This window comes from Brachionichthys hirsutus, chromosome 7 (genome assembly GCF_040956055.1).
Source record: "Brachionichthys hirsutus isolate HB-005 chromosome 7, CSIRO-AGI_Bhir_v1, whole genome shotgun sequence".
Classification (NCBI taxonomy): Eukaryota; Metazoa; Chordata; class Actinopteri; order Lophiiformes; family Brachionichthyidae; genus Brachionichthys; species Brachionichthys hirsutus.
In genome coordinates this window covers 598,388-611,796 of record NC_090903.1, presented here as the reverse complement: position 1 = coordinate 611,796, position 13,409 = coordinate 598,388, and positions in this window count along the sequence as shown.

Below are 13,409 nucleotides of genomic sequence, written 5' to 3'. Positions count from 1 at the left end.
ATCCTCCTGAGACAAAATGTCCACTACAGAGGACACATGTCAATGAGCTGGGTCTCAGGAGGATATATCATCAGCAGCAGACCGGTGTTAAGTGATGATTATCCCCCTCTGCCTCTGATTGGCTGATGGAAGCCATATGCGTGACAATCTGCAAACTAAACAGAAATATTCATGTTATCAAGACATCTGATAGCATATGATAAATCTCACTCAGGTGATGGTGGTTGTCATGATCAGATGAAGTCTTCTCACCTGCCTGGTCTCTTCTCATCTACCGTACTAACTCTTCTGCCAGTTGGAGCCGTCTGATCCAGGATCACACCTGGTGGAGCGGTTGTAGGAAGTGGACTGTGATGGTCTTGTTGGGAGCCAGTGTTATCACAGTCCATCTGAGGAGCAACAGGCTGATCCCAGGTCCCACAACATGGAAAGATGTTCTTTAGTTTGGAGATGAAGCGCAAGAACTTATTCTTCTTCTTCTTCTTCTTCTCCGTCCGCGTTCCTTTGGTCTCTGCAAACAAAAAAGACATTAGAACACCCACCATCCTCCAAATGCTCAGCGATCATTCAGGAGCAGTTGTGACTGATTCTCACCATCTGTGATAGGCTCCACGTGGATGGAAGTCTCTGTGGCGCATTCAGGGACTCCCACCGGAGACTCTGGCATCTTGTTTGGGCCACTCTGCAAACTAAACACAGAAATGTATTCGTGTTATCAAGACATCTGCAAGCATCCGACAAACCTCAGTCATATGATGGTGTTTGTGATAATCAGATGGTCTTCTCACCTGACTGGTCTCTCCTCGTCGACCGTATTAAGTTTTCTGCCAGGTGGAGCTGGCTGATCCGGGATCACACCGGGTGGGAAGGTGCTGTTTTTCCTGGTGAAGAAGCGGAAGAACCTATTTTTCTTTTTCGGCTTCTTCTCCTCTTTGGTTCCTTTCTTCTCAGCGTCAGGCTTCAGCACATCTCCTACTGCTGAGGTGGTTCGAGGTGGACTGCAGGGGCCTGGGTGGGTGTTGGCAGTCTTCTTGCAGGAAGCAGATTTTATGAATGGATGGTTGAGGACTCCTTCTGGCGTGATCCTCTTTTTAGGATCCAGCGCCAGCATGGCCTTCAGAAGCTCGATGCATGATTCAACAGCTTCTGCATCATCATTTTCCTCCAGCAGCATCTAGTTCAGGAAGCAATGGTCAAACTCATCCTTATGATCCATGAGAACATCATCAATCAAAGTGAAAGAAAACAAGGAACTTTTAGCCCTTACTGTTTTCAGATCGTCCAGAGAATTCAGCTCCTGACCCGTGGGAAGACGAAGTGATTTCGATTCCTTCTCAAGCATCTGAAGAAGAACAACAACTTTAGGGGGAAGTGCTTTCTGCAGGAACGTATTCGTGTTTGCATGACTATCAGAAAAGAGTTTGCAGCTGCAAACATGTTATGTCCTTTGGGGTTGAGAAGCTTAAATGCGTACCCTCCACTTTGTGGACATGGTCTTGGTGAAAAAACGCTTTACGTGAATCCCCTTGTTGAGAACACGGTTGGACGGCATTCCCAGCAACTTCACCATTTGGGCAACCTGGAGATAAAAGACAGCACAGTTATTTTTACAGTATCACAGGTCCTGGGGGGGGGGGGGTCCTCTTCAGAACGCTGAACACCAAAGAAGTAGGCTGATTACTACAGGTAACTTACCACCTCTGTATCCTTGAAGCTAGTAAAGATTTCTCTTCGCGAGATCATTTCGGCCACCACACAGCCCAGAGACCACATATCAATGGCCTCAGAAAGGGGAAGACCGAAAAAGACTTCTGGAGCCCTACATGGAGAAAGGATAAAAGGTGTACGTCACATATTACAAATATTAAAAGAGTATATGAAGCATGTCCCAAATGAAATAATGTGCAAGTATGGACAAGAATACTAAATACTTTAATAGACTTTACCTGAGCCAATTAAACTGGATATCCATACCAAGCTTTAGTTCAGACCTGTGCATGGCCAAGCCAAAGTCTATCAGCTTGACATTACTGAAGGGTCTCTGTGGATCGACTGACATGATGTTATTAGCTTTTATGTCACCGTGGATTAAAGCCATTTCCTTCAGCGCCAGCAAAGCTTCAGCCATCTGCAGGACACAGGGAGGGTGTGTTTCAGAGATTCTTACAGGTTATAACCGACAGCATCGTGCGATTTCTCCCTGCTATTAAGCCCACCTGCTGAATGATGCTTCTGATGTCACTCAGAGGCATTGTCTTTTTCATTTCCAGAACAAGCTCCTCCAAGTCCTTGTCCAGCAGCTCCAGCACAGGCGCCTTTCCAATTGTGAAATCAAACCATCCATGACACTTGATGATATTGTGCTGGTCAGCATTTGCAGCCATTAGCGCTTCCAATATGTTACTCTGTAAAAACATGACAAGTTATACATGATTAGTTTCCTGACAGAGAATAATAATATATAATACAGGTCATCTAATATAATATGTACTGTTAGAGTGTCATTTTGTGTCATTTTGGTTGGTTGTGTGCCGCAGGATTTTGTAAATGTAAAAAATGTGCCGCGGCTCAAAAAAGGTTGGGAAACACTGGACTAAACTAACAAAATGACAGATGTGAACAGGAAACTCAACAACTGGTCCACACTCACCTCGCTGTCACAATCCTTTCGACCCAGGGGCCTTTTTACAGCCACACACTCTCCGGTGTCGTTCCTTCTACACTTCATCACTCCTCCAAAGGCACCATATCCCAGGGTCTCTATTAACTCATAGTTGAGGAAGTCGAGGCAGTACCCTTCTTTCACAGCTGCTGGGTACTCACTCGTCCATGGATACGATCCACGGAGAATGAAGGGATGAATAAGGACTTCACTAGGCGTAATCCTTTTTTCAGGATCGATTTCAATCATGGCAGCTAGAAGATGGATGCACTCCTCCATCTCCAGTAGTTCTTCACCGGTTTCCTCTTGATGCATCTAGTTCAGGAAGCAATGGTCAAATCCACCATCAGTCAGAAAATCTTTTGCAAGCCGTTTAGAAGTGTAGAAGAAGAAGACGCACCAAACCACTAAATATGATATTATCTCCATTTGTCATCCCCAAACTAACATTGAAAGCATTTTGGACAAAACACCAATAACGGCTGTTAACCCAGTTAATTCATCCATCAGGTGGAGGAAGTGGAGCAGAAGCCTCCCTCAGTCATTACCTTAAAACGTAAATATCGCTCACAGCCAAGGAGCAAGTAGAGCATGACAGACCCCAAAGACCACATATCCGCGGCATCAGATGACGGTAGGCCGCGAATTCTTTCTGGAGGCCTACATGTGGAAGAAACAAACATTTTAAAGGTTAGCTAGAACTTGTTCCCTCATTAATTAAAGGCTATTTATTCTAATGTGATCCATGAATGATAGTGACTAGTGAAAAATAGCCTTCGGCTTAACTGGCATATTGGCCGAAATATGTATTACTATGTACCCTCCCTGATATAAATAAATAAATATGAAAATTGTTGAAAGCATTAAACTTTCATGGAGAAAAAAACAAAACAAATTAAAATGATCGAAAATGAAAAATTAATAGCGAATAGTTTTTATGTTTAACGATAAGATGATAGCAGAAGAGTCCATCTAGTATGAACCGGATGTGGAAGGTTAAAGGAGTGTGTTCACTGATCAATGCTAACTGCTGAAATGCTGAATTTTAGTATGAGCAAACATCGAGTGGCTAAAATTGTTGCCAACATGAGCTAATAAACTGACTAGCGCTAACAAACTGACTAGAACTAACATGCTTCCGGCATTCACAACCAATTCTGTTGACAGACAAGACACAGGTGGAAAATATCCTCCTCTCTGGGAGTTACGATCACTGTTTTCATTGTCCTTACGTAAATGCATCCGCTTGCAGCTCTGAAGCCTTCCCGTTGTCGGATCTCAGCCTGGCCAAACTAAAGTTTGCCAGCTTGACCCTGAGAGGTCTTGTCCGTTGATCTTCCATGATGATATTCTTGGGGGATACATTTCCATGGATCACCCCAATGGACTTCAGAGCCTTCAACGCTGTGGCCATCTTGAAAAGAAAGTTGTCCAGTTTAAATGTGAAAGTTTACAGTTACTGGGCTTGTCTATCTTTGTATTGACTGTGCTCATACCTGTTGGATTATTTCTCTGATGTCATTCAGGCTCAGCTTGTTCATGTTTCTGCAGACGTAACCTTCTAAGTTATCTTCTAATGGCTCAAAGACCATACTCGTACTTCCCAAAAACCAGCCATGAAACTTGACAATATGATATGCCTCAAGTTTTCGGCACATCAATTCCCCCAGGATGGTAACCTGCAGGTACAGATGAGCATCAATAGAAGGCGATCACTTGAAATGTATTAATAATTTAAAAGAGAGATGTACCTACCTCTTTGTAAAAACTATCCTCATCCTCCTGCCGTATGACAGTATGCCTTGGCAGATTGGTAGCATTTCGGATCCTATACACCTCAAATAAACTGTAAAAATCCATCATGCTAGAGTAATCACTCTCTTTGTTCTCGTCTGCTAGTTATATGATTTGTCTGCTTCTTTGATTCTTTGATGTCCTGTAGAGACACGGTTGAAGATGAATTAATTAAAGATCAAAGTAAAAGATCAAAGCATACACCGGTGTTCGCATTCATGCAAACATTCACACCGTGGTGGTGATCATATTAATTCTTGACAAGTTTTTCATGATTTAAAAGATGTAAAACATTGCTTTACTTCACATTTTATGGCTCCAACAGTGTTCTTCAAACGCTTTCACTGACAAATAATTTTCTTCTCATCTCCCGCACTGACCTGTGCATCATATGCCCACTCTGAAAAATCCTTGTACATAATTAGATGTCCTAAACATGACATTAGGTGAAATGAATAGTGGCAAAGCACCTGGCCCAGATGGGCTGCCTGTAGAATTTTATCAAATGTTTAAAAATAAGTGGAGAATCTTTTGATTTGGGGACTCTCCCACTCCTTAAGGTTGGCCACTATTACATTAATTTTGAAAGCTAACAAATCACCTACAGATTGCTCGTCGTATAGAGGAATTAGCCTTATGGGATGCGATACAAAAATATTATGCAAAATACTCTAAAAGATTTTAATGATACATGCCAAAATTGATAAATGATGATCAACAAGGTTACATTAAATGGAGACAAGGATATCATATTAGGCGTGTTCTAAACTTATTATATGAAAAGGTGAGGGACACGGCAATACTGGCAGATTTAAATACTACTATCCCCAATTTGATGAATTTAATAAAATTATTTGGCTGTAAAATCAATAACACAAAATCCATCCAATTATTATTGTAGATTGGTTTTCTTTTAATACATTAAAGGAGACATATTCTACCCTTTTCCCACAAGTTAACGCAGTTCCAAATCATTTAAATGAAATATATTTGACAGTCTTTGGACAAAATAGCAAACAGATGCTGCAGGACAGCGTCCGTCATTTCTGTCTCAAAGTCCTCTGCCAGAATCGCTCTAAACCCAGAAGCAAAAGTACGTTTATAGCGAGCACGCGGGCATGCACGCTACCATAGTAAACCGTGGGACACACCATGCACACTTTTGGGGATGAATTTTAGTTGGCGGGGTTTGGCAGGGTCGGGGTCAGCCTCCGTTTTCCAGGCTTCTTCTCGAGGGGCATCACCAGCAGCATCGGTACCACCTTGGCCACAGCCCGGCCTCCATCCCCATGCAATGTCACTGCTGGTATTGCTGGATGCGCTTTCCTCAGTAGAATCTCTGAAAATATAAGATTAGCTCAAACGTATCCAAAATAAACCCTTGTTTACATTTTTTTAAGTAAAGAATAATAGTCGTCAAAGAGCGCAGACCTTCACCAAGCAGCTCGTTCCCCTCCTAATTGGATTTACACCGTCCACATGGTGATCTGGATCATCATCAAAAGGTTCTAATTTGTTCTTTGTATCTTTATACAAAAAATAAAGGGAATCGGAGTTGATTTTTTTTAACTGATTTTATGTAAATGCGGTTTACAATGCTGAAATTAAATATTATTTCCTAACGTGATTCTTGATCCGATCCGGATGATGAAATTCGGTGGTGAGATAGAGATCCCCACCCTACATGACTGTGCCTAAACATCCGTCAATAAACAACTAAGATATTGAGGAACAAGGTTTTGAAGCTTCGTTGACAGTAGTGTTACAGAAGATTTCTCTTCTGGATCGTCATCAAAATTTAATAATCATTTTCTGGTAACATTCCCAAAATTCCCTGACAATTTCGCCAAGATCCATCCAGTTTGAGTTATCTTGCTGACAGGACAAACACCGGCGATTACATAACCTCCGGCTCATATTGAAAAACATGATTGTTATAAAGCTGGTAATAAACATCCAGTGTAAACAAGCTGCATTACTTACTCTTCAATCTTACTATTTGAAATGGGGATACTCCAATACTGATTGGTATAATCTGTGTCCTCACAGCAAGAAGGTTCGAATCCTCTCTGTGCGGCGTTTGTATGTTCTCCACGTGGGGGTTTCTCCGGACTCTCCGGTTTCCTCCCACCTCCAACAGAATGCGAAACTTAACATGACTTTTTTCAGTCGGCTCCTTTTCAAATTCAAAATGTTCTCGTACTCTCGCGGACACTCAGGAAAACTTTCTGGCAGAATTTCATCAAAGCGCTCTGCTTACCTTTTGCACGCAGGACAGATACATCCCGGTGTCCACAAAATGTCGACCTCCGATGAGATCTCTCATACGGCGCACCTTCATTTGAACTAGAAGAACTTTAATGATGGAGAATGAAGGGAAACGATCCCGTTTCTGGAAACACGGACCTCGTTTCACCCGCAAAGACAAGCTTTACAATGTTTTACAATATGACATGATATGGAAGCGAAATGTTTCCCTGTGAGGATTAAACGATACATGTTGACAAGCTGCTAGACTTTATAAGCCGTTCTGTCTGACATAGTCAGGCCCATAAATATTTGGGCAACACCACAGTGGATTTGAGATGAAACAATCACGTTGTGCTTGACGTGCAGATTTTGACCTTTAATTTAAGGTTATTTACATCCAAATCAGCTGAACACATTTTATAGGTGCCTCCAACATTTTAAGGGACAGCGAAGGTTAGATGTTTTGGAGACAAGGTCAGAGACCAGACTTTGATGGTTTGGACATGTCCAGAGGAGAGACAGGGACTACCGTATTGACCCGAATATAACACGATGTTTTTTGCACTGAAATTAGGCTGAAAAAGTCGGTCGTGTTATATTCGGGGTCTAGACATTATACCCATTCTGAACGCTAGATGGCGCCAGATATCGTTACAACGAATGGTGAACTGAACTCCCCAGGCTAAAGCAAACGCTTATCATTATTTTATTACAATGTTTTTCCTTATTCATATGTTGTGAGATGTGTCTGTGTGTGTGTGTGTGTGTGTGTGTGTGCGTGTGTGTGTGTGTGTGTGTGTGTGTGTGTGTGCGCGTGTCCAGCTGGGGCGTGTGCCCCTCCCGCCGGAGCGAGCGAGTGTGTGAGAGAGAAAGAGAGAGAGCAACTAGGAGACAGAGATATGCGAGCAATAGGAGGAAACTGAGTTTTGTTTAACAGTGCAAGTAAAATAAAGCAGCTTCAGTGATTCAGCACGTCTGGCCGGCGTCCATCTTGTGTCGCTGCGCTTCAGCCTTCGTCCCCAGCGTGGTCTGGAAGTTAACCCCGGAGGCGCTGGAGAACAACGATCCCCCCAGTTAGACTTCACTTTGATGGTTCATGCAGTTATTGCAATTTTGTTGTTTTATCACAGTAGATTGGTTTATTTACATTTTAAAAACCAGAAGCCATTCATTTACAAATGTGATTGCACTTTAGTTCACATATTTAAATGTTCAGATATTAAGGTGTGAGACAGTTTTTGCATGATTTGAATGAGGCAAAATAACATGCTTTTCCTCTCGAATTTATTGTTATAATCATTTGTTTCAGATGTACCGTAATTATTTTCTGTATAAAAATTGAATTTGGTCTTCAAAAAGTATTTTCTCAAACTTGAGTCTTGAAAAAGAGGGGGTCGTATTATATCCGGGCCAATACGGTAGTCCAGAGTCAGGACCGGGAGACAGACGCAGTCCAGAGTCAGGACCAGGAGACAGACGTAGTCCAGAGTCAGGACCAGGTGACCGAGATGTAGTCCAGAGTCAGGACCAGGAGACAGACGTAGTCCAGAGTCAGGACCAGGAGACAGACGTAGTCCAGAGTCAGGACCAGGTGACCGAGATGTAGTCCAGAGTCAGGACCAGGTGACCGAGATGTAGTCCAGAGTCAGGACCAGGAGACAGACGTAGTCCAGAGTCAGGACCAGGAGACAGACGTAGTCCAGAGTCAGGGCCAGGAGACAGACGTAGTCCAGAGTCGGGGTCGGGAGACAGACGTAGTCCAGAGTCAGGACCGGGAGACAGACGCAGTCCAGAGTCGGGACCAGGAGTCAGAGATGTAGTCCAGGGTCGGGACCAGGAGACAGAGACGTAGTCCTGAGTCGGGACCAGGAGACAGAGACAGAGACGTAGTCCTGAGTCGGGACCAGGAGACAGAGACGTAGTCCAGAGTCGGGACAAGGAGACATAGACATAGTCCAGAGTCAGGACCAGGAGACAGACGTAGTCCAGTCAGGACCAGGAGACAGACGTAGTCCAGAGTCGGGACCAGGAGACAGAGATGTAGTCCAGAGTCAGGACCAGGAGTCAGAGATGTAGTCCAGAGTCGGGACCAGGAGACAGACGTAGTCCAGAGTCGGGACCAGGAGACAGAGACGTAGTCCAGAGTCAGGACCAGGAGACAGACGTAGTCCAGTCAGGACCAGGAGTCAGAGATGTAGTCCAGAGTCGGGACCAGGAGACAGACGTAGTCCAGAGTCGGGACCAGGAGACAGAGATGTAGTCCAGAGTCGGTACCAGGAGACAGAGACGTAGTCCAGAGTCGGTACCAGGAGTCAGAGACGTAGTCCAGAGTCAGGACGAGGAGTCAGAGACGTAGTCCTGAGTCAGGACGAGGAGACAGAGACGTAGTCCAGAGTCAGGACCAGGAGACAGACGTAGTCCAGAGTCAGGACCAGGAGACAGACGTAGTCCTGAGTCAGGACCAGGAGACAGAGATGTAGTCCAGAGTCAGGACCAGGAGACAGAGATGTAGTCCAGAGTCAGGACCAGAAGACAGAGATGTAGTCCAGAGTCAGGACCAGGAGACATAGACGTGGTCCAGAGTCAGGACCAGGAGACAGACGTAGTCCAGAGTCAGGACCAGGAGACAGAGATGTAGTCCAGAGTCAGGACCAGGAGACAGAGGTGTAGTCCAGAGTCAGGACCAGGAGACAGAGACGTAGTCCAGAGTCGGGGTCGGGAGACAGAGACGTAGTCCAGAGTCAGGACCAGGAGACAGACGTAGTCCTGAGTCAGGACCAGGAGACAGAGATGTAGTCCAGAGTCAGGACCAGGAGACAGAGATGTAGTCCAGAGTCAGGACCAGGAGACATAGACGTGGTCCAGAGTCAGGACCAGGAGACAGACGTAGTCCAGAGTCAGGACCAGGAGACAGAGATGTAGTCCAGAGTCAGGACCAGAAGACAGAGATGTAGTCCAGAGTCAGGACCAGGAGACATAGACGTGGTCCAGAGTCAGGACCAGGAGACAGACGTAGTCCAGAGTCAGGACCAGGAGACAGAGATGTAGTCCAGAGTCAGGACCAGGAGACAGAGGTGTAGTCCAGAGTCAGGACCAGGAGACAGAGATGTAGTCCAGAGTTGGGGTCGGGAGACAGAGACGTAGTCCAGAGTCAGGACCAGGAGACAGACGTAGTCCTGAGTCAGGACCAGGAGACAGAGATGTAGTCCAGAGTCAGGACCAGGAGTCAGAGATGTAGTCCAGAGTCAGGACCAGGAGACAGAGACGTAGTCCAGAGTCAGAGACGTAGTCTAGAGTCAGGACCAGGAGACATAGACGTGGTCCAGAGTCAGGACCAGGAGACAGACGTAGTCCAGAGTCAGGACCAGGAGACAGAGATGTAGTCCAGAGTCAGGACCAGGAGACAGAGGTGTAGTCCAGAGTCAGGACCAGGAGACAGACATAGTCCAGAGTCGGGACCAGGAGACAGAGACGTAGTCCAGAGTCGGGACCAGGAGACAGAGACGTAGTCCAGAGTCAGGACCAGGAGACAGACGTAGTCCAGAGTCAGGACCAGGAGACAGACGTAGTCCAGAGTCAGGACCAGGAGACAGAGACGTAGTCCAGAGTCAGAGACGTAGTCTAGAGTCAGGACCAGGAGACAGAGACGTAGTCCAGAGTCAGGACCAGGAGACAGAGACGTAGTCCAGAGTCAGGACCAGGAGACAGAGACGTAGTCCAGAGTCAGGACCAGGAGTCAGAGACGTAGTCCAGAGTCAGGACCAGGAGTCAGAGACATAGTCCAGAGTCAGGACCAGGAGTCAGAGATGTAGTCCAGAGTCAGGACCAGGAGACAGAGACGTAGTCCAGAGTCAGAGACGTAGTCTAGAGTCAGGACCAGGAGACAGAGACGTAGTCCAGAGTCAGGACCAGGAGACAGAGACGTAGTCCAGAGTCAGGACCAGGAGACAGAGACGTAGTCCAGAGTCAGGACCAGGAGACAGACGTAGTCCAGAGTCAGGACCAGGAGACAGAGACGTAGTCCAGAGTCAGGACCAGGAGACAGAGACATAGTCCAGAGTCAGGGCCAGGAGACAGACATAGTCCAGAGTCAGGACCGGGAGACAGACATAGTCCAGAGTCAGGACCAGGAGACAGAGACGTAGTCCAGAGTCAGGACCAGGAGACAGAGATGTAGTCCAGAGTCAGGACCAGAAGACAGAGATGTAGTCCAGAGTCAGGACCAGGAGACATAGACGTGGTCCAGAGTCAGGACCAGGAGACAGACGTAGTCCAGAGTCAGGACCAGGAGACAGAGATGTAGTCCAGAGTCAGGACCAGGAGACAGAGGTGTAGTCCAGAGTCAGGACCAGGAGACAGAGACGTAGTCCAGAGTCGGGGTCGGGAGACAGAGACGTAGTCCAGAGTCAGGACCAGGAGACAGACGTAGTCCTGAGTCAGGACCAGGAGACAGAGATGTAGTCCAGAGTCAGGACCAGGAGACAGAGATGTAGTCCAGAGTCAGGACCAGGAGACATAGACGTGGTCCAGAGTCAGGACCAGGAGACAGACGTAGTCCAGAGTCAGGACCAGGAGACAGAGATGTAGTCCAGAGTCAGGACCAGAAGACAGAGATGTAGTCCAGAGTCAGGACCAGGAGACATAGACGTGGTCCAGAGTCAGGACCAGGAGACAGACGTAGTCCAGAGTCAGGACCAGGAGACAGAGATGTAGTCCAGAGTCAGGACCAGGAGACAGAGGTGTAGTCCAGAGTCAGGACCAGGAGACAGAGATGTAGTCCAGAGTTGGGGTCGGGAGACAGAGACGTAGTCCAGAGTCAGGACCAGGAGACAGACGTAGTCCTGAGTCAGGACCAGGAGACAGAGATGTAGTCCAGAGTCAGGACCAGGAGTCAGAGATGTAGTCCAGAGTCAGGACCAGGAGACAGAGACGTAGTCCAGAGTCAGAGACGTAGTCTAGAGTCAGGACCAGGAGACATAGACGTGGTCCAGAGTCAGGACCAGGAGACAGACGTAGTCCAGAGTCAGGACCAGGAGACAGAGATGTAGTCCAGAGTCAGGACCAGGAGACAGAGGTGTAGTCCAGAGTCAGGACCAGGAGACAGACATAGTCCAGAGTCGGGACCAGGAGACAGAGACGTAGTCCAGAGTCGGGACCAGGAGACAGAGACGTAGTCCAGAGTCAGGACAAGGAGACATAGACGTAGTCCAGAGTCAGGACCAGGAGACATAGACGTAGTCCAGTCAGGACCAGGAGTCAGAGATGTAGTCCAGAGTCGGGACCAGGAGACAGACGTAGTCCAGAGTCGGGACCAGGAGACAGAGACGTAGTCCAGAGTCAGGACCAGGAGACAGACGTAGTCCAGAGTCAGGACCAGGAGACAGACGTAGTCCAGAGTCAGGACCAGGAGACAGAGACGTAGTCCAGAGTCAGGACCAGGAGACAGAGACGTAGTCCAGAGTCAGGACCAGGAGACAGAGACGTAGTCCAGAGTCAGGACCAGGAGTCAGAGACGTAGTCCAGAGTCAGGACCAGGAGTCAGAGACATAGTCCAGAGTCAGGACCAGGAGTCAGAGATGTAGTCCAGAGTCAGGACCAGGAGACAGAGACGTAGTCCAGAGTCAGAGACGTAGTCTAGAGTCAGGACCAGGAGACAGAGACGTAGTCCAGAGTCAGGACCAGGAGACAGAGACGTAGTCCAGAGTCAGGACCAGGAGACAGAGACGTAGTCCAGAGTCAGGACCAGGAGACAGACGTAGTCCAGAGTCAGGACCAGGAGACAGAGACGTAGTCCAGAGTCAGGACCAGGAGACAGAGACATAGTCCAGAGTCAGGGCCAGGAGACAGACATAGTCCAGAGTCAGGACCGGGAGACAGACATAGTCCAGAGTCAGGACCAGGAGACAGAGACGTAGTCCAGAGTCAGGACCAGGAGACAGAGACATAGTCCAGAGTCAGGGCCAGGAGACAGACATAGTCCAGAGTCAGGACCGGGAGACAGACATAGTCCAGAGTCAGGACCAGGAGACAGACATAGTCCAGAGTCGGGACCAGGAGACAGAGACGTAGTCCAGAGTCGGGACCAGGAGACAGAGACGTAGTCCAGAGTCAGGACAAGGAGACATAGACGTAGTCCAGAGTCAGGACCAGGAGACATAGACGTAGTCCAGTCAGGACCAGGAGTCAGAGATGTAGTCCAGAGTCGGGACCAGGAGACAGACGTAGTCCAGAGTCGGGACCAGGAGACAGAGACGTAGTCCAGAGTCAGGACCAGGAGACAGACGTAGTCCAGAGTCAGGACCAGGAGACAGACGTAGTCCAGAGTCAGGACCAGGAGACAGAGACGTAGTCCAGAGTCAGAGACGTAGTCTAGAGTCAGGACCAGGAGACAGAGACGTAGTCCAGAGTCAGGACCAGGAGACAGAGACGTAGTCCAGAGTCAGGACCAGGAGACAGAGACGTAGTCCAGAGTCAGGACCAGGAGTCAGAGACGTAGTCCAGAGTCAGGACCAGGAGTCAGAGACATAGTCCAGAGTCAGGACCAGGAGTCAGAGATGTAGTCCAGAGTCAGGACCAGGAGACAGAGACGTAGTCCAGAGTCAGAGACGTAGTCTAGAGTCAGGACCAGGAGACAGAGACGTAGTCCAGAGTCAGGACCAGGAGACAGAGACGTAGTCCAGAGTCAGGACCAGGAGACAGAGAC